The 22,185-nt window shown below is 47.7% G+C and overlaps 1 protein-coding gene across 2 annotated transcripts in view; it reads right to left on the bottom strand.

Annotated features, from left to right (window-relative positions):
* The window catches only part of Cdm (importin-13-like protein cdm), a 79,570-nt gene that overhangs the window by 37,466 nt on the left and 19,919 nt on the right, over positions 1-22,185 (bottom strand). The window lies entirely within an intron of this gene.

Here is a 22,185-nt window from a genome sequence, read left to right as displayed (position 1 = left end):
TTGTAAATATTAAAATTGTGGCCGCGCTCCACTGCTTCCAAGGCGCTTCCATCAGAACAGCACCAGCTAAAAACTGATATGCGTTAAAAACGGTTATAAAAAGTATAAACGACGCCGTAAGAAGCATGCATATACGTGAAAAAGTCAATGGCGCTTAACCGAAATGGAAGCAATTATACATTTACAGCACACTGTTACAGTTAAAGTGTCGTGAATTATACGAACGCAATGGTAGTGCTGCACCTGAAATTAACCCCAATGTTGAGCATTGATGTTTGGGATTCCAAGTTACTACTATTTAGACGCCTATGAACGGCCCTAGGACATTTCGATGTACTGGAACATTTCAATGCGGGATGTTACGGTGCAAGCATTCCGGTGCACCGACATTTTCGTACGCCAACTTTTCTGCGAACGGATTTGTGTGCTTATTTGTGTGAAACTTTCGGCAACTTATTATTTGCGTAGGTATTAGGTTATGGATGACTGTCTACGCACTGATTGCATCGTTTGTGTTTATGCTTTGAAAGTTTTCGGTCAGAATTTGAGATTTTTTAGAGCTTTATTTAATAACTCCTTTAGGCAATACCAATTATTATGTATCTTATTTTTTTCTAGGGGCGCGGGCGAGGGTTAAGAAAGTCACAAAAAGAGCAGCTTCTTGCCGCCTTGTGTGGCGCCTTGCATCTGCGCAAAAAGAGATATTTAACGATGTTACGGCACATATAATGTTACACTGACGTCGAAAGGGACAAATTATGCAGCTCTTAAAGCTTTATGCTGTCGTTCATGAAACTTTGTGTAAATGAGCTGAAGAAACGGTTTTCATTAAGACTTGTAACAAATAAAACTTGCTCAAACGTAGGCACTTCCAAAAAAAAGACGTCTATTGCTAAGCTTGCGCACCAAGCTTCTGAACTGTGCCTTTTCTGTGCACCCTTCGGTGTCACACACAATAATTGCAGCTCTTTTTCCTAGGTGTAAATTCCGAGGACACCTAAGCACTTTTTTATGATACAGTGATTGAGAAAGCATTAGTGTCCAGTTGCCGAACGTGCACTCTCAATCGTCCTTTTTTCTTTCCTGTCTGTCTATCTGTCCGTCTGTCACTCGATTCAGCCGCTGGGCCAAACATGAAACAATGCTGGAACAAGGAGTATATATAGGCAAAACCGTCCCAAGCTACTGAACCTGGCGGAGTGCATATATTTCTACGTGTCAATATTGTTCAGAAGAAAAACTTGGCCGCGTATCTGCTCGCTTCGCTGCAAATGTCGTCGAAAGGCGATAGTCTTCTGCAGCCCCTGCCGTCTCATACATTCTCCTCCCCCCTCTCTCACTCCTCGCGCGTCTGACGCGATGGAGGGTAGCTAAATTAAATCCACTTTTCCCGCGCTGCAGAGCTCGCACGCCATCTGTTGGAACCTTTGCTACTGTTCGGCTTAGGGTTGCGCTCGAGCTCGAGGCTCGGGCGCCAGCTTCTTTTCGTATTTTTTGGTCAAACCATTGTTTTAACGCCTCTTTTTTAAATTGCTATCGTGAAAACCAAGGCCATGTCTATGCTTATTTAAAAGAACGCGCGTAATCCCGGTTATGTGCTTACATTTTGCCTCAAATGTACCTGGGGTTTCCTTCGCGCCATATTATTGGGACATGTATGACAAATCTTGGCAGTTTTAGAAGTTTGGAATGGTTTTGCGTATATAAGCGTCTTGTTTAATAATATTTATAACTTTTGAACCGGTGGCTGAATCGGTGCCGTCCACCGGGCGGGCGCCCTAACATCTGCGCTTCATGCTCGCCAAATAAAGATATATCAATCAATCAATCGCGTTTAAGTAGCCCAAGAAAGACTATCGTCTTTAAAAAAGCATTAGGCATAATTGAGGCAAAACATTAGTGCATAACTGGCCGCAGCAGCGTTCTTTTATTCAAAAATAGACGTGCGATTGGTTTTAATAAAAATGCGGTAAAAGACGGTGTCAAAAACAGGCCAGATAAAAGTAAATATAATAAAAGAAAGATGTCTCCTCAAGAGTGAGAGAGAGAAACCTTTATTTGGGGCAAGGCTGGCCCTAGGCCTGTTGGGGGAATAGGATCAAAGGAATGGGTAAGGAAGGGGAGCAGACCGGCCGTTCTATACAGCTCGTGCTAGACCGCTTGTGACTGCGAATACAGCAATCTTGTGAAGGATGGGAGTGCCCACGGAGTGAGGGTCTATGGCTATCGCGGGATCGTTGGTGGGGGCAGAGAAATTTCTATAGCGAGTTAATTTGGGGCAAAACCAAATGAGGTGGTGCAGATCAGCTTTGGTTAGGGAGTGGCACTTGTTCACGAATACCTCAGCAGCTCTTGGAAGCGTAGGTAGAGAAGCCAGGAACCCAGGCGGGGTGAGGTTTTTTTTTGAGGCGCTGTTCCAAGAACAATTGAAAGAAAAGGTCCCAACAGGTGGCGCGCGAACCAAGAAAACGAGGGAAAAATGAATCTAATTCATCAAACTTCAATTGCATTAATTATGGGGCAGGCAGGGGGAGAAGAACAGCGTGAGGGGGAGAGGGGAGGATGTTACGAGGCGGGGGCGGCCGAAGGCTATGGTATACATTTGCAGCAAAGCAACCAGATACGCAGCCAATTTCTTATCTTCTCCTCGTGACTATGACTCGGCACATACCCGGGGAACGTACTGTAAATAAAAATACTACTTACAGTACGGTAGCATACCCCATTTCAGGTAGTATGACGGACAGGGCGTTTCACGTAAGAGCGCTAGTCCAAGAATATTGTTCACTGATCATGTCGCACACTAGCCGGTGGTTGGGGCGGGGAGTATTAAAATATTTTAGTGTACGTCTAAAAGAAAAGAAGAACCTACCCGCAATCAGTAGCACCTTTCTCTTCTTGAGCAAAGCTGCCTCAGGGGCTAGCGCGTGCAAGTCGATCCAGCACGTGCTCTTTTCAGAAGCGTTCTCGTCGGGCCGGCGTGCGTCTTTTTTAGCTTTGGAGGCACCGGAAAGCCCGTTGAGCGGACGCGTCCCACGCAATAGAAAACATTCATAACGTGTTTTTCTTTTACTTGCCGAAGACTTGCATATGCTCATCTGCTTGTTTTGGCACTGTCGCGTTAATTGCGTATTTCTTTGTTTTCCGTTACTCATAATGTTAGTATACTTGCACCTCAACCTTAACGCAAAGTAGGTAAGGGTTGAGGCATTTGATTTTTGGTTTTTTATGAACCCCGAAATAATAGATTATGATCTTGCTCTACCGCTTGTGCTTTGCAACAATAACGCAAAATGTTTTTGTGCTGCAAATTATTTGTCAATGCAGATATTAGCATAGGAAAAATAATTTTCCTGAATTCGGGTGTGAATGTTCGCGCGTAGAAATTAAAAGCGAGCAGAAAAAGAAAAGCTCGTTTCGTTTAATTGCATGCGTCTTCAAAAGACGCCCACATATCAGACACCTGATTAATTCTAATGTACGAATCAATGTACCAACGCAATTTGTGCAAGTTGTTCAACAGCAAAAAAAAAAAAAAAAGTTGGGGTTGTGCCAAGTGCGAACAAGTATCATGCAAGCGGAAGGAAATAAAAATGCCCTGTGACAAATTGAACAGATGACCCCTTAATGTCGAAAAGGCGACCCATGGGACCTGAAAGGCTTTCGGAACCGACGTCCCCCAACAACACGTTTCATTCCGTGAAATAGCCAGGACACCGGGCTGGTCGAGCGGCGCGGTGAGCAGACGATGCGTCCGTAGCAGACGACAAGACGACACTGGCAAAAGTTAACTCATTAGCGACGCTGCAGTTGACCCGAGCCTGCTCGATACGTACTAACGCACATTGTTTCACAAGTCGAAAGAAAATTGTACCCGGGTCTTTCCTTCGAGTGAGAAATGCGGCACGAGCGCCACGAAAAAAGCAGGCGCCCGAGCGGGGCGAGCCCTCCCCGTCCACACGGGTAGGGTGCCTCGATGCGCGCCCGCAGAGCGGGGGCGCATCGAGGCACCAACCGCAGCCCATGTGGGGTCGTTTTGTGAGGGCTCCCCTCTTGTTTTTTTTTTTTTTCCTTCCTGGTTCGGCGAATTACAAAGGCGAAAAGCTGGCCTGTTTGGGAAACCGTCGCGAGCGGCTAGACCCTGTGTGAAGGCCCTGCTTCTCGCACCGCGGGGGAGAGAACAAGAGAGAAGGAATTGTGTCTTCAGGTCGCGACGCCACGTGGTGTCAGTTTTTCGAAACTCGACGCCGTGTCCCGAAATCCTGGCCATGTGTGGCGTCCCTTTTCTTTGTGATGGTCTCCACGATGTTGGCTGTTGTCAGGTGAGCAAACCGGGACCTGGTCGTCCACCGAGGCGTAATCGTTGGCCATCACAACCAATGCTATACCGCAACACGCACTGTACGGGATTATCGATTCCTGCAGCTTCATGGCCGAACTGGATGACTGACAATCGTCGGCACACGCATCAGCAGCGCGTTACCGCGTGGGCGGCTGGGCGTATTCGTTATCAGACAACAAATCAGCAATTGTGAACGCCTGAATTTCTTCGTTAAACTGTCAAATTTGTTAAAGTGGTTTTCCCTGTAGTGGCCTTCACAATAGATCGGAATCTGGCCAGCCATATGGCATGCTTTGTTGTTGAGGCTATTTCGTAGTAGAAGTGTTCGTTGTAGCGGCGTATGACTGTATACAGAATTCCGTTGCAGCATGTTAGGGAAAGCGGGGAGAAGCAAGAAACAGACATTTCAAGCCATCACTGCCGCTCACGTGGTATCACCAGATAAAAAAACTTTCTTCGTCGGTTTGCAGGATCAAAGGGTAGCTGACACACGTCGTTGCTATAGAATAAATCTTGTATGTTTTATCGATCTCCCGTGTCATTTGATTCTTTCTTTTATAAATTATGGAGCATTTTGAGGTCAGCGTAGCAACGACAATATTTACAATGTGCGCCTAGATGTCCGCTGTTTCCTTTTTCCACGTTATTGCGGTGCTCGCGAAATCTGTCACTGACACATCTTCCTGTTTGTCTTGTATACTTTTTATTGCACTTGTTGTACGGTATTGAATAAACCATGCCAACTGAGCAAGCCCTGAATGGTGTGCGATGTTTGGTGCTACACTTATCAGATTTGACGGGGCCTTCATTAACTTTGTTGCAAAGCTTTGATAGCTTCTTAGGAGCTGAGAACAGCACGTTTACGTTAGCTTGTTTTCCAATCTTTTTCAGATTGGAAAGGGTGTTTTGAGGATGTTACACAAACACGCCCAAGGTTATACCTCGGGGAATTTTTCTTCAACTGCAAAGTTTCTGAGGAAGCTGTACAGCTTCCCTTTATAGTTGTCAGGCTGAATTTGAGGTGGATATCAAATTTTGCCTTCACATATAACATTTCCTGTGGCTGGGGCATTAGTCTGAAAACATGCCTTTTTTTTTTTGTGGTTGGCTGCATTATGGTGGGTTTCGCTGGGCTCGTCACTTGATGTAACGGCCTGCGGCTGTTTGCCCTTTCCTATCGGCATGCTAGCTCGAAACCCAAACCACAGCTGGTATAGGTGTGTTACACAAGTGCAAAATTGGCAAATAGCGTTACTGTAGCATCTTGTGTGGCGTTTCTCGCTGCAGTCCTGCCGAGAAACCAGAGACCCCGAGTCACGCAGATCCCAAGCCCGTTCCCAGTCCGGCGAGAAAGCGGGCTCTGGCCACATCCCCTCCTCCGGAAACACCATCCCAGAGGAAACTCCGCACGGTTCCCGAGGCAGCCGCCGCAGGTGCAGCAGCATCCCCCGAATCCCTGCCACGGCCATCGCTGCGTTCAACCACACCGCCCGAGCAGTCGCCTTCGGCACAAAAACGGTCCGGTTCGTTTTTTGCGGTTCCGTCGCCACCCCAGGAGCAACCATCCCGCCAGGCGGCTCCGCCGGTGTCGCCTGTTCCAAGACCACCAAGACGGCGCACTGGAAGCGAGGCTTCGGATGCTGTCCAGCCTGAACCGGTCCCCTCTCCACGAGAGTCCACTGGCCGGTCACCAGCGGCGTCCGGCAGCAGGCGTCCTGGGAGGCGGACCGGGGCAGCGTCTTCACATAAAGCTCCCAGTTCAAGGCAGCCCAGTAAGCACCATTCGAAGAAGGTGCGTGCAGTTTTGTGTTGCTTTACTTTAAGCTGATGCTTTAAGCAGAACAGTGGGGAAGTTGGTTTACTTTAAAGAAATTAACAGTGCAACCAACAATGAAACATGAAAAAGAGATTAGCAGAGATAGCGTTGTGTCTGTTCATTCTCTCCCTTGTGTGTTTCATCGTTGTTGCGGTGCTTATTTCTGTAAGCCACTAAACAGAGCAAATTGGCCTGTATTGGCAGATTGCAGTGCCAAGATTGCAGATATGAGACTTGCATCAGTGGTTGTCGAATAACAAAAGTCAAAGCCCCTTCCTAAGAAAAAGATGGTTACAATGCCAAGTGTCCTCCTGTGCAACCTGAGTCAGTCAGTCCGATATCCAAACTGCTTCAGCTATGTTGGAATGGCACATTCGGATAGGCATTGGCTTCATAACGTGGGGGACCCATGTTCAATTCCAACCACAGGATTTTTTTTTCTTGAGGCACTTCGTGTGCCTTTTGTGGAAACTTATTGTGCAAGTTGGATTTCTTGCCATGCGTTTTGGGCGTAAATTTGGATTTTGAAATTTCTCTTTAGCTTCGACATGGTAAAAGGCGCACGAGACGGGGACGCAAGAAAAGACAGTGACACGGGACGAGTGCTAATTGTCTCGTCACTGTCTTTTCTTGTGTCCCCGTCTATAGTGCGCCTTTTACCATGTCGAAGTCGTGTCGCCAACTAGCCCAAATTTCTGCGTTGAATTGTCTTTACCCAAGAGAAAATGGTTGCTGGACCCTGCTGGTTTATGGCCAAATTTCAAGCTGGGCGCTGCTGGTCCCAGCTGGTCCCAACTGGGACCAGCAGCGTCCAGCTGGGAATTTGGCCATAAACCAGCAAGGACCAGCAACATTTTCTCTAGGGTAGCCTTTGAAGACACGGTCTTTCGACCAGAGAAAGCTTTGCATTTCAACCATTTTTCACTTCACCCATGATGATCATCATCGGAGAAAGTTGACTTTTCGGCAGTGCATTTTAGGACAATGTCGGCCTGCGTGGGACATTACCTCTACCAAATCCAGCAGGCGCCTTTACCTCTTTGTTCCACATGTGACTCACGAGAAGACATTCATCGTGCTACATGCGCGTGTCCAAAGTACACCCTGCACAGACAGAAACTCTTGTTATCTTTGTGCAGGCAGCTTGGGGCAAGAATTGAACTGAGGGCTGTCTTGGGTCCTTGCTTGGGTCCCAGCCAGGCTACACATGCAATCAAAGCTCTCTTGGAGTTTCTTCGAAGCACAGAACTGGACAGAGTTTTGTGATTGGAAACCTTGGGCGCATCAAATGACAACTTCTCGTTTTCCCTTTTTTTCTTTTTGTTTTTCTTTATCATCTAGCGTAGCAAGCTAGCACCACAGCTCGGCTAACGTCGCTGGTCATCATTAAAGTTATTCTCTTTCCCTCTGTCTCTCTCCATTAGTTAATTATAAAAAGCGTTGCTCTAAAAAAGAAAAAAAAAGAAAAAAATTAGCGCCAATCCACCCTGTAAATGCGGTTGGAAAGCAAAGCTGTAAACGGCACCCACAACGATTACCCATGAGACTTCAATTCACTCGCGTCGCTCTACAAACAACAAAACCAGAGAGAAGTGAAATGCACTTAACCACACCCTCTATTACTTCAAAGAGATATTCTTGGTAAGGTTAAAATAATGCGGGATGCATGAACGGTGGTTGGTTGAGTTTTATTGGTGTAGCACATGGGCAGAAACTTTTTTTTGTATAAAATTAAAGCTCAAACCCGTTGTTAGACGATCTCACTTCTCAGTCTCTGCCGTCGCGGGGTGGAGGAGGACGGGGTGGAGGAGGACGAGAAGGAAATGCTTCTATTCAGATTTCTGAACGGCCCAGACTGCGGCCAAGGGGAGTGGTTCCTTCTTCACTGTAGCCCATATTCAGTCTGCGGCCCCTGTGATCTGTCCACCAGCTGAAGCTGGGTAGGCAGAGAGGGGCTAGATAGCATCATCTCCCATTGCTCTTGTTCTGTAGTTGACGGAAAGAGAGGAGGGTGCTCATGGCTAAAGTCGCACACCCCGGTTATGTGGCAGAGCTTTCCTACTTGTGAGCAAAATTTACATTCAGCGTCGTAGCGATTCTGGTGCACTAAGTGAAGACGTGTCGGCTGTGGGAAGGAGCGTCTTAGGAGCCGGATTGTATGAGCCGTACGGTAGTTTATTGTTCTCCGGAAAGGTCAGGGTAAGGCGAAGGTAGGGTCTGTCTCGGAAGGCGATAATGCTGGGTTATGTCCCTGAACGAGACAAGCGGGTGACTGTCCTCGTGCAGCTCCATAGCACCGGGGGGGGGGGGGGGTAAAAGTGCAGGCTTGGTGGGCGTATTCGTTGCCCTCCATGGAAGCGCGACCGGGTGTCCAGATGATCTGAATGGAACCATTTGGGGAGTGGTTGGGAGCAGTGCAGGTCGGGACACCAAACCTGACTGCTAATTCCGGTAGGCTTGTTGGGAATTGGAGCTTACCTTACGAACCCCTGGTTGAGTGGGAGGCAAGGCGATGGCTGCCTCTCCTGTTGCCGTCATGTCTTCAGTCTTGAGTGAGGCGCAAGCAAGAAGGTTAGTTCTGGAGGTAGCCACGATGATGGCGTACTGCTGCCCACGAGGTTGTGAGGCGTCCGTGTCGATAACTGCATGATCCCCCACCGAGGGTGTTGAGCGCTTGAGCCCGGGCTTGTCGGCGACCCTCGTCGTATGAGGGGTTCATATTTCTAAGCAAAGGGAGCATTTTTAGTTCTTGTCGCCAAAAGTCCAGGAATACATCAAGCGGAGTGACATTCTGTGCTGCCCAGCCAATCTGGTGAAGGATGTGGCGACCCGCCGCAGTTCTGCTCATTCCGAGCTTCTGAATAGAAAGATGGCCTTCTATCAGCTCTCCACCGCGATGTAGAGCACCGTGCGAAGCAGCCTCTATGTGGACACTCAGGGGAAGAATGGCTTGCTCAACCGCCTTTCTAATAATTATATAACGCATCTTTATGCCCTCCTTGCCGATGCGAAGACAGGGAGTTGACGTAAGTGATTCTCGAGGGGACAAAAGCCTGAACTAATTGAAAAGTATCGAATTCCTTGAGGCCTCGCTTCTTGGTGGCAACTCGCCTGATCATGTGTACGATTTTATTGTTGCTGTGTTTGAGGCGCTGCAAGGATGCGTCACTCTTGGTGTTGGCCTGAAGATGTAGGCCCAGGATCTTGATGCTGGGGCTTTGAGTGATGGCCTTGCCATCAAGGAGTATTTCGATGTGTTCCTTTAGGTGTCGTTTTGCGTGAGGGTGGACAGGGAGCTGAAATTTTTTACGCAAACACTGGAAGCCAAAAGCTTTAACTTATTGGCGTGCTGGAAGTGAGATTCCGTGGGTGTGTGTGAGCTTCCTATAATCGCTATCGCGTGGCATTCAGCGAGAATTCAAGGGTTAAACCCGTAAATGTGCTTGTCTTCCCCGTCTCCACGTGGGCTCGTAACTAAATCGGTAAGACAACGGGCTGTGTGTTTGTTACTCTGTTGGTACCAGGTTCGATTCCTGACAGTGCCAGTAAATTCTTTTATTTGTTCGCGGGCGTTTTCTGTTGACACCAACGGTCTCGAAAGAACCCTTGGGGGGTAGAGGTAAAAAGCTTGGCTTTAAAAAAAACAAAGTGGGTATCTGCCTCGCACATTGCTTGCTAATGCAACTTGTGGTGTCACAAATTCTAAATGGCAGCGTGAGATTAGCAAAGATGGTTTAAGCCTTTTTTTTTTTTTTATATGATGCATGCCACAGCTGGTATAAGGGTTGCTGTAGGGTCATTTACATGTGCAAACAATATTCAGAGTTTGTTTAAGCTTTAAGGTGCATACTTGAGCTTTTAAACAGTAACGAAAAGGCTGCCTTGCTAGCACAGTTGATAAGCTTTGTTTTTGTTTTGACTTAAAGGTAGACGTGGCAAGTAAAACGTTTTTATTTATGGACCAAATTTAATCAAATTAGGAGCATATGTGTAACGAATCGTTCTAGCAACAAAACTGGAATCTGCTTAGGGATACCTTCTATATTTTTTAAGTTACGAGACTAATTACCTGAAAGTTCCTTTCAGCATAATTTGCTAATTAGGAAAGAAGTCAACAAGATTTGCATGTCAGTGGGATCAGGAATGTCTATTCTGTGCAAGGAAGCTGTTAGATTATTGCATTATATCGTTTAGGTATAAAAAAGAACAAAAGTTTCACTATTTTTCGTTCCAGGTTCAATTCCTGGCAGTGCCAGTAACTTCATTTAGTTGTTCTCGGGAGCTTTCTGCTGACGTCGACGGTTGTGCCAGAACCCTTGGGGTGTAGAGGTAACAAGCTTTGCTTGAAAAACTCCAGCGTTCGCCGTATTGTGGCAACACTTGCTAGGAACGAAAAAGACGCGGCATAGCGTACTCCCGTCGGGGCGCTGTCAAAACAGCACACGACGAAAGGGCACGCGACAGAAGAGCACCGACATAACAGCACGGCGTCAAAAGGGCACCCGACAAAACAGCACGCGACAAAACAGCACGGCGTCAAAAGCGCACGCGACGGAACAGCACGTTGACAAAACAGCACAGCGTCAAAACAGCACAGCGACAGAACGGCACGATTTTATGGAACGCCTAAATGGGCAAATATTTTGATTTTAACGTGGATAAAAACACTTTAGTGGGCGCAAACTGCTCTCTCTGAGGTTCTCTTCACGTTTCGTTACTCTTTCTCGGGAAAAATACTACGGCTTTAATTATTACAGCATGTGGGATATCTAAAATGAAAGAAGCAAAAGCCAGGGACGACATTTGGTAAAACTTTTGTTCCTTTTTAGGTAGCCCTACAATTTTTATGATACTAATAATAATAATATTAATAATAATAATAATAAGAAGAAGAATAATTTTATTGCGATACTATTGTTCCTAATTGCTTCGTCACTTCTGTACTTCATCTGTACAGCACTCTGAAGCCTGTGTTTCCGGTGCTCCCGCGCCTTAAGATGGAGGGAAAGCCAGGGATGCCTTATCAGTGAACTTTGATCGCCCCCGCCGCGAGCTCGACATGTAGGTGGCGACAGCGTCGCGCTGCTAGTGTGGATGCTCCGCTGAGCGGCCCGTAAAGGCACATTCCCACTGGCGATTTGTCTCGTCGCGCGACGGCGCGCGTCGCGCGATGAGGCGTTGAGGTGGTGTTCGCACTTGCGATGAGCGATGATGCGACTGCGTTCAGCGCAGCTGCTTCCCGACTTGTACATACGACCTCGTTGGTGCGTCAACCATTCGAAGTCAAAGAATACGCGACAAAAGCAGGTAGAAATCAAACTAAAACACATGCTACTAACCTGGAGCAATGCCGAAAGCATTTGCGGGTTGCGGGAGGAGCAGAAAATAACAAACTCACGAAGGCTCTTTTCAACATATTATTGCACGAAGAAATGCACACGCTTGCTTTCACGCCACAACACCCGCATCAAGGCCCACAAATGTCGCTTCTTTTCACATGCGCAACGTTCTGACGCCTCCGAACTCCACGCGTGTTTACCAGTCGCCGATAGACGAAGAGGCTGCAAGTCAACCTACCGTCTCGCTGTCCACCTAGCTCCATTTACAATCCATACACGCTTCTCCACACTGATGAGTTCCACGCTATTCGTTGATTAGTACACGCGCACGCTGAAGCCACTGACCAAAGAACCGATGCACACGGGAAGTTGCTTGCCGGCCCGACCCGGCGGGTACAGCGATAGCGGGCCAAGCGCCTGGCCGCCTGGCCGAGCCAGCCGAGCGAGCCAGCGGCGGCGGCTCGTCCTCGCCCAACGTTTATAGAACCAAGGTCAGTTGTAAAACTTCGAAGTGTTTCCCGGCGCCGCCGCACCAGGCCGCATTGATGGCGCTGCAGTCGCACCCGGCTCCCGCGCGGAGCACCGGGTGGCTGAGGAGGCAGCTGAGGTCAGCACGTTCTGATAAAGCCCCTCTGTTGTGCGGCTAGCGTCTCCGCGCGTGCGTGCGCGTGCGTGCGTGCGTGCGTGCGTGCGTGCGCACTCCAGTTGTAGATGGTTACGTGAGCACCATGCCGTGTTGTGTCCCCGGTTGCACAGGTGGTTACAGGGGAAACCAAACCCAAAGGCGCTTTTCTCGCAATTCAAGTTACTTCGGCCTTCGTGTAGATATATGGTACCGTGCGTGTCTTGACCGAAACCTCTCAGCCAAATCACGCGTGTGGCGTGAATTTTTGCCCTGAGGACATAGCAAAGAGCTACTCCCACTTAATTAACAGTGAAAAAGTAGAAACTGAGTGAGGAAAGTGGAGCCTCGTCGAAGGAGCCGTCCCGAAAATATTTCCAAACCTTCTTCCTTATCTATCCAAGCCGCCGGCCAATAGAAAGAAATTTCCACGCCGAAACATGCAGATTGTTGTACAGAACTCGTCTGCACAGAAAGCCAAAACAAGCGCTAACGGTGCAGCCGAAGAAAGTGCTGCAAATTTAGACGTGCTGGCAGCGAGCAGTAAGCCTTCGTTGAGAGACATGGAAGGAGTTCGTTTTCCATTGGCGAGCTGGCGAAAGAATGTTGGAAGAGATTACAATAGAAGTTATGTTGGTTTTTTGTTGTTGTTGTTCTTCAGAAAATAGAGGGATAGCTTCTTTTCGTTTAAAAGTGTTTCAATCGGGGAAGAAGTAACTATTTCGGTCAGCTGCTGTCTCCGCAGCAGTGCCTAGAAGCTCTGTCAATAGCGTAAATACAGTTACTATATATATAATCTTTTTTACCGGCACGAAGTAGACGAGATTATAATAGCGGTATTTGCACTATTTACAGAGCTACTAGGTACTGCAGCGGAGACACAGATATACGGTTTGTGCCGGGCGCACTACGATCGTCGTCTTCGTCTTGATTCCCTTCTCGGCCCCATCACCACGCGAAACTGATACTTGACAGCCTATTCTTTTCGCCAAGAGGGATATCCCGTGAAAATATCTCCTTACCTTGAAACTAAAAAAATATCCACTTTTTGGTTCTTTTATGCAACCGATAAAGCTTTTTTAACGAAATGATGACAATGTTTGCCAGCCTTCACTAATGTCTCTGCATGACGCACCAGCCACATTTCCTGCCTAGAGGGTTAGAATATGCAGCCGCCTCAACAAGAAACGTAAATTATGTAATGTGAAATGGCAGACGATGCTCCAAACGAACGCGGAAGTGCAGCCACAAAGCCGCGCGGCCTTTGAAATGCAAGCGGCTACTGCGCAATGGTTGTCGCCGATTGAGTGCCGTAGCTCCGGTGACATGTGGCTATACTTACCACTTACAAGAGTAAATAAAAGGTTATAAACACGGCGATCGGCATATTTCGCGATAACGCTCGCAACGGCAGCACAGATGCGGCCCGCGCTGCTTTCGCTCGTGCTTCCCCAGCGGCTGAAGGGAGCCGGTTGCGACGGCGACGCCACCTGGCGCTGTGGGTCGCTCGGGCGCCGTATTGCTGGTATGGCGGAGGCGGAGAGTTTTAAAACTGACCTTGGTTCTATAAACGTTGTCCTCGCCCGCCCGCAGCGTTTGCATACCGGATGTAAAGAAACGTTTCGTTTCCGGCTACGTCAGCCTACTCCGCGGCCATGATTGGCTTACCGGTTTTGCGGGGCCGTCGCGCGACGAGGGAATTCGGACCGAGACCGATCGGCTCCGCCGTCGCAAAACTCCGAAAAGCGACGGCCGGCTCGTCGCTTTGCGACGTCGCTTTTAGTCGCGCGACGAGGCGCATCGCCAGTGGGAATGTGCCTTAAGAATGCACACTATGGGCGCGCTTCGTGCCTTTTTCTTGCCGTATGTGCGCACGACAGGTGCAAACAAGAGTGGTATGCTGTGGTTCGGTTACTCAACGTTCAATGTATAGCATGGAAGCGGCAGTCAGTTTTAATTATTACGCCAAAAAACGCGACGACCCATCGGGAATCTCAGAATGGCCATAATTGTGACAATAAACTTGTACGCTGTGGCTCGTAGCAAGCTCGATCTTTCGAGACTATGGCTTTGAGCCTTCAATAAAAGCATAAATAGAAACAAATCAGGAAGCCTCGATCTCTGAAATTCAGTTTACAACGGCAATCTCAATCGCTTTCACTGGTAGCATGACGCATTCTTGCATTTGTGGGATGCTCTGAAATGGTAACACTACTTAACTGCCCCGAAATTCCTTCTAAGAGCTTACGATATTTTTTGTGTGTTCAAAAGGCAACATAAAATTACTGAATTTTGATCAGCGCAGAGATATAAATGTAACCGCTCTAAGGGGTCTTTTAAATGAAATTTTAGTGACTCTGAAGGAAGGTTTCATGAATAACGGTTTCGGATCACCTATTTACGGCTTTCGTCGCAAGTGAACTTGCGAATTGAATTGTCAACGCAGGCAGTACAATCAACATCTCATGTTTAGCTAGGTTTTCGCAAAGTGACAAGCAGGCTTACAGTGTGCAAACCAAGCTTCTGGGACCTCACAGTGAGCACAAATTTTCTGTGACGGCTGCTCTGTTGAAGATTTGCGTTCTTTTAGAATCTAACAGGTGCCTGCAACAGCGAGATGTGTTTGCATTCTTGCGTATAAGGTCGCTTACGAACCCTAAAGACGGCAATAAATGAAGTTGCGCTGTTGCAGATGTAGTAAAACATTTCCTTTTTATTTATCGTTGCAAATCAGCGTAACGGGTTCCCGGTAACTACTTTGTTTTGTAACCTGAATATCGCCTTTGTCTTGGCATTTAATTCTTGAGGATTGGTAAAAAATTAAATTCTGCGCATTTCATTTTTTTTCGGGAAGGGGGAGGGGGGGTCCTGCCAACGTTGCAAGAGCAGCGAGAAGATAACGCATGTAACGCGCGCGAAAAGCCAAACTATGGTTATCAGTATTATTTACAATCGAAACTACACTAGGCGTCGTGTTCTGTAGCGGTGAAAAAGCAGTACACGTATTTTCCGAAATGTATAACCCCCCTTTGGTCCGAGATTGTCCAGAAATTGTGGGATGCCTTTTTCAAAATTGTATTGAAAGCAAGCATTGTGGGAAAAAATGAAAAAAAAAAAAAAACAGAGTCATGGCACACACCCCACACACATGTGGGCAACAACGTGCATTATATATTACGCGTTTTCTCCTCTTTCTTTAAACTTAGGTCTACCTTAAGAGGTTAAGACGTGACCAAATTAGGCATTTGGTTATGCTAAGTGAGACACGTTTCTGGACAAGGTGATTCATGCCGGATTTGAAAATGATATATATGAAAATGACACACAAAATGCCACATGACTGACGCAAACTCACAACTGCTTAATTTTACCGAAACATTCCCCCTAAATACTCTTGCGCATCCATAGAAACGTATTTTAAATAATACGTAAAATTAGCAACTCGATACAGTTGAATAAGTGTTTATTCCTCCTCCTGAGTATAACCAACGACGGTCCAAAAATGGTATTTATTTTAGAAAAGGTACGGGAAGGACACGATCACACAGACGCTTGCGGGTGTAAAATACGTGTCCGGTAATGTATGGGCGATAGCGCACGGGTCGTGTGCAGTGTAAATGTTTTTGTTTGTTTCTTCTTTCTATAAGGACACAGCGCAATTTTACAAGGGTGTGGAATTTGCACGCGTATGCACAGGTCTTGTCGCTTCTTACCCGTTTCGCGTACTAAACTTTTATCCTTTAAATAATCGCCATGCCACCTTCAAAAAGCACCGTTCGACGTTCCCGAAACGGCAGACGACTGCACTCAACAATAAGAAAAGTGCAATGTGTGGAAGCAATGTTTATAACACGTTTCGCACTCAAGCGGTGACCACAACGAAGATGTTTCGTGGAATTAAACCAGCGCATTAACCCGCAACGGCCGCTGATTATTGCGTTTCTAGAGGAAACGAACACGCAGAGGTTACTATGTCATTGCTTACTGCCAAACGAGCACACATATTGGTTGTTTTGTCGTGTGCAGCACGCGCCTTGCGCCGCACGCAACGTGAAAAAGCAGACGTCGCGAGAGCGCCGTCCACACTCACGGCCGGGCTGGAGGAGCGGCGGGCGCGCACTTTCATACGGCCTGCGCTTCGCGTATAGTTCCCACCTTTCACCGCCGCTAGTTCGTGGCGCTGCGGACCAACCCTCGCTGGTTGACCTACAGCACGGACGGGGTAGAGCGGAGGCGCGCGCGCATTTGCCACTGCCCTAGCCCTGCCGTGGCTACACGTGATACCTGTCCGTGTAAATTTACTTGTGCGCCATTAAAATAGGCGACTCATTCCCCCCTTCTGAATTTTCGGTCTAATAGGGTCAAACAGCCTAACATTATCACTCGGAAGCACCTAATCAAAAAATTGAAAGAAACATTTTAACTCAGAGCACATGAAGAAAAATATGCGAGGCCTTCATATCTTATCAGCGACTCTATTATATGAAAATGGTGAGGCAGGCAAAAAACGCGGCATTTTCCGTGACTGAAACATCAGTTCTTATTTTTCCTTTCGGATGATGCCTTGGCTTGTACACGCACAGGGCACGACCAGTGACGCGAATGATTTCTCGCCGAGGGAGATACGAGATACGGTTATCGCTTAGCTAAACGTGGTTCTGCTGCTCACGCTCCGGTCGGGCTGAGCGGACCGCTGGCAGCTAGCGCACTGTCAAAAACATACAGCTGAAACTCTTAATCATGCAACTGAAGTGCACAACGAGTCTTGTTTTTGGTGAGATATAGCAGCGAAGGCATTCATAGGTACCGGTGATATTCCGCGGCAGATCCAAAACACGTGCGGCAAGCGTTGTCGGCTCGCTCGGCCAGAGGCGATGCGTGGACTAAGAAAAAAGGGTTGGGAGGGTAGAGGGTTGGTTCGAAGCGCCCTCACTCTGTCAAGAATCTGCTGTATGGTTTCTTTGTTGGGTGCGCAGGCCGTATGAAAGTGCGCGTTCGCCGCTCCTCCAGTCCGGCCGTGCCACACTAGGAGCGGTTCGTACCGCCGCCGCCAGGGGCCGACTGTGTTCGCGCTCGGGGCGAAGCATTGTACGTCTCCGCGTGCGCATTGTACGCTCTGCGTTCCACAGCAGCCACTGCCCCTTTGTTCGTCTTGGCGGCAACAAAAGCCGGCCCAACCCTCGTTTTCGCTGAGGAGAGGGAGGAGGTCGAGGGGAAACGAGAGGGGGCAGTTGCTAACATGCGCATTGAGTGGAGGGATTTTGAACAAGAGCCAGTTTATTTTGAGAGCGGGACTTGGAAACAAGCAAAACGCGTTCGGGTTGTTTCGTGGTCCACCCTTCTTGCATCAATCGTTGCATCAATCGTTGGCTTTTCATTGTACCATGACAAGTGACAGTCTTTGATTCTCGCAATTTCTGGGAAAGTAAAGCCGTCAGAAAGATGCACACGAACATGTTTATATTTAGCGAATGAACTGCATATGTTTCTGCACAAATGCGGTTCCCAACAACAGAGTTTGTTGTTTATGGTGGGTGGCCTGTTTTTATGAGCTCACCTGCTGCCGTCAGCAATTGTTAGGCTCCCGCAACACGCTGGCAAATTGAACAAAGCATGTTAGCCAGCAGTCTTCTAAGCCTTGCAGCAAGATAATAGGCGTCATAGATAATAGCTATATGTCATATTTTCGGGGAAAATCAAAAGTATCGAAGCTGCAAGCTGCAAAAGTATCAAGGTCCAAAACCTTAGTGCCGCTTCGCTTGATTCTAACTGCAGATATCGAAGCATTTCAGATGAAGAGCACAGTATCGCAGCTTAGGTAATGCAATAAACCATTCATCGGGTAAAGTTCGTTTTTTTTAAATAGCGAGAAATCGGCGAGCGTGATCGCTAGTACAGCTTTATGTTGTCTGATATTCAGTGGTGCCGGCCCACTCCCATTTTCGATACATCATGTAACCTAAATAATATTGTGCCTGTAAAAGCGCTCACTGCACAGCCTGAATCGTGATACTCGCTTCTCAAGCGTTAATAAACGAAAGGATACAAGCAATGGAAGCACGGGAGAACATACTCGTAGGACGACAAATTCGCATGCAGCATTTATTTCAAATAATTTTAGCCTTAGCAAATATATTATGTACGGACCGATGCAAATACATTGTGCACAAATACAAACATGTAAAGACAAATAAACTCACCCCCTCCATAGGTGAAGTAGTGGTGGGACATTTTTTTCCTACTTTGAAGTTGGGACATGTTTTCCGGCACCATTTGTTCCGGAACTATCAGTTCCGGGGCCAGTAGCTCCGGGACCATTTGTGCCGGGACCATATCGCCCGCACATCGTGCGTATGGTCTTCTGCTTAGCAGTTACACAGGAAAAAAACAAACACGCCTCAAGTTTAAGTACACTGCGATGACGTACACTGCAAACACCCCACGAGATTAGCGTTGCACATCCTATAGCAGTTTTTTTCGCAATAAGGCGGGTGTTCGCGAACCACTTCCGTGCGGCCGGAGCCATGCACAGCGGATTGCGTATAACGCGGCTCTTTTTACGCCGCACCAGGCACCCTGAAACAAATTTAACGTTCTCTCGCATTTAGCAACATATGCCTGCGTTTATCTTTAATAAAGTAATTGTTTCTAGTAGAGCTACGGGCTTTTGGGCCTCTATTGATGCTGGCGCGCATGTTGGTATGAAGGCCGGATCACAGTCTGGTACGCCATGATGATTAAGATGATGATTATGATGATGATGATTAGAAGCCCTCCATCTGTTTCGGGACGTCCGTTGCCACCAACCAACTTGCCTGTCTTACTCTACTCATTAAACCTACCCTTTATTACCCTAACGGGTTATCCCTCCGCCTACCGGTTTTAAACTCGCTTCTCCTATTGCCGTTTTCCGCAGCGCCACCTGTAGGGGCTGGAAAGAGCGGATAGCGTTGAGCCGCTGAGCCAAAGAAAGCGAGTTAGATGCCCGCAATGGTGGTTGCATTTCAAATGAAGGAGAAGAGCGAACACGCCGGAGTGTCGCCGTTTAAATGCACGCGAAGAAGTGTGAAGTCCTTCACTGCGGAGCATCCCATATTCCAAATTTAGCGTTCTGGTTGTGAAGCCTAAAAAAGCTGAGAAATGAAAGCTTTTGTGGGCTTCTTTTATTGAGTCCGCACTGCGAATACAAAAAAAAAAAACGGCATCAAGGCAAGAAAAGACCTTAACCCGGTACCGAGGCATGCTTTGCAGCGGCCGTGATCTTTCGGCTCCCACAAGATCTTTTCTTGCTGCTGTTTTCTTTTTCTACTGTTTTATCGAAAGTGTAAAAAAAGAACAAGTGCCAGTTGCAATAGGCATGCCTCAGGTTATCATGAGCCGCTGCAACCCAAATCACCTGGAATATGATGGAAGCGAAAAGCCGAAGTGTAATCCTTAAGCGCTACTATTCTGACGGATAATTTACACCACTTAATTCTAATTTATACATGGGGGTTTAATTTGTATAACAGCACAGAGGAGCTCTTAGTGGGTAAGAAATATTTCCGCAACAATATTGCGCGTCAAAGCAGCGTCCGCGAATATGAGCTACTGTGGATCGTGGCTCATTGGTGACCCGGCAGCTCACATTCTTCACTTTAGTGAAAAAGACCGTCACTATACATCGAAGTTTTCAAAAGAATGGCGTCAATGAGCAAATGAATAATTCAAACAACATTTATAAGAAAAGTAATTAAATAATAGAGGATCCAGGAACAATCCTCTGTAAATTAACAGGAAAAAGTGTTCACGAAATATGCAGATTCATGGCTCTGCGTTAAATTACCACGAAAAGGGCACAGATGCCGTCTTCATAAAAATAGATCCCCGAATTCATGACCAAAAACCAATCAATACAACAGGATCGAGGAACCACCTTTAATAGGCAATTACTGGAGTAGTCGTTTCATAGAAATAATTGCACATATAACCATGCGTGAAAAAGAAAGTAATACGAACAAGTAAAATCTGTAATTGATATCAACGGCTCACTATGTTGTGTTGTTTCAGCCTATCACAGGCACACCTAAATCTCTTCCTGTACCGAAATCGCCCTCCACTGGAATATGCGGGTGCCTAAATGTCCATGTACTGATATGTTCCTGCACAGATAAGTCTTGTAAAAATAAGTTCAAATGGATGTGCTTTTCTATTCCTTACTTGCCGCAGAATTTGGATTCCGTTCCGGCGAGTGCACTATGCCATACCACCTAGCAACGCCACCGCACCCAACTTTTACAGTGCTCATCTCTTGCAGTGTGCTGTTTTGTTGCGTGCTGTTTCGTCGCCGTGCTGTTTTGTCGCCGTGCTCTTCTGTCGCGTGCTGTTTTGACGCCGTGCTGTTTTGGCGCCGTGCTCTTCTGTCGTGTGCGGTTTTGTCGCTGTGCGCTCTTGTCGCTGTGCTGTTTTGACGCGTGCTGTTTTGACGCGTGCCCTTTTGACGCCGCGCTGTTATGTCGGTGCTATTTTGTCGCGTGCCGTTTCGTCGCGTGCTGTTCTGTCGGTATACCCTCCCGTCGTTCATTCGTCCTCATGTTGTCGTGCGCATGCGCTCTGTTTCGTAGAAGACCTGCGACTTGATTGTTGAAGCTGCTGTAGGTGATCAGACTCCACAAGGTCCGGCCGCAGGTAGCTTGCACGGCCGAGGGAAAAGAGGTCGCTCTGTTTCGAAAGGCTCGGCGGGCAAAGCATCCACTAGAGACGATAAGTGGCGCTTGCAGAGTGGCGCACGAACACTTCAACCAAAATGACGGGCGCACTCTGGCCTTGATCAACATAAGCTCATCGGAATGCCATGCCGGCGACATCATCCACGACACCACAAGGATACTAAAACTCAACTTCGTGCCCGCCAACAGCCGCGCCATTCAAATCTTGCGCGTGATTGCAAGCTTCCCTGAATTTTTTTTCTATAAGTGCAAAGTGGCAGCAGCTCACGAGTAGGCCCTTATGCGACTGCATGGTGTGGGTCCAAATTTGTACCCACTATTCCTGCCTTCTCAAATCGATGCGGGCATTTTTCATGGCATGCAGTTTCACCTTCTACCTGTCAGCAACGACGGACCTTGTACACAACTCATTGTTTGAGAAGACTGTATGTGCATAAGCTTGCGCACTTTCCCTTGGTGACTCACAGCTGCATGATTGAAGGCATTAGAGTCAGCCACAAGTTTTGTTCACGCAGCAACCTGCCGCCACACCTTTGGCTCAACACATGGGTTTGCCTCATGAATGCACGGGCACAGATGTTGCTGGTAGTCCCTAAGGCTTGCACTTGGTTATTAGCCCTTTCGCTGTCACTGACTTGCCGGTACGTTTTCGCATTTCCCCTCTGCAGTGCCACTGACGCACCGGTATGTTCTCTACTGTGCGTTCAAAAATTCAAGCCATAGCGCAAAGCTGGCACGCCTGGACTGTTTGTGCCAGCTGTCGAATCTTTCTAGTAGGCGTGTATTTTAACAACTCGCTAGCTCTCTCTCCCGGTGTATGGGAGAGTACGGAGCTACCGCGCTCACCCTTCGTTGCTGGGGGGTTTGGTCGCTCGGCGCGCTGTACTCTGTTGGAATGAGTGACCATGCGGCACACGTGCGATTACAGGTGCAAGGGTTGTGCCATCCGCTACAGGTTTCTAGGTTTCTTTCTTTTTTTTTAATTCTGTTTCCGCGCCTGCTACAGCGCGCCAGGTTAGCCAAGCATGCCATTGCCTCTCGAATAGACCGAAACATGACCCAATCGCAGCTTTCGCACACTCGCCGCCCCCTCACTTGCTGGTGTCAGCAGCACACGAAGTTGTATCAATGTTGTATCCCCTTTTTATCTCTATCTGCCATCATGATTTCGCAATGGGCCATTACTGGGCATTGTGCTGGCTGCTGTAAGGGCTCCCTCCATGCGCGCGGTTACTTTCGGATGGCTGACTGCGCGGGGCCTTCCACTGCGCTGGAAGACGGGAGATTTCTCCCCCACGCACTCTCCTTTCGATGCATTACGTTCCGGACGCTATCGTAGTCGAATAAACCACCATGCT

Source organism: Haemaphysalis longicornis, unplaced genomic scaffold (genome assembly GCF_048455015.1).
Source record: "Haemaphysalis longicornis isolate Haplotype H1 unplaced genomic scaffold, Haemaphysalis longicornis Haplotype H1 scaffold_12, whole genome shotgun sequence".
NCBI lineage: Eukaryota > Metazoa > Arthropoda > Arachnida > Ixodida > Ixodidae > Haemaphysalis > Haemaphysalis longicornis.
This window is presented reverse-complemented; position numbering and strand designations above follow the sequence as displayed.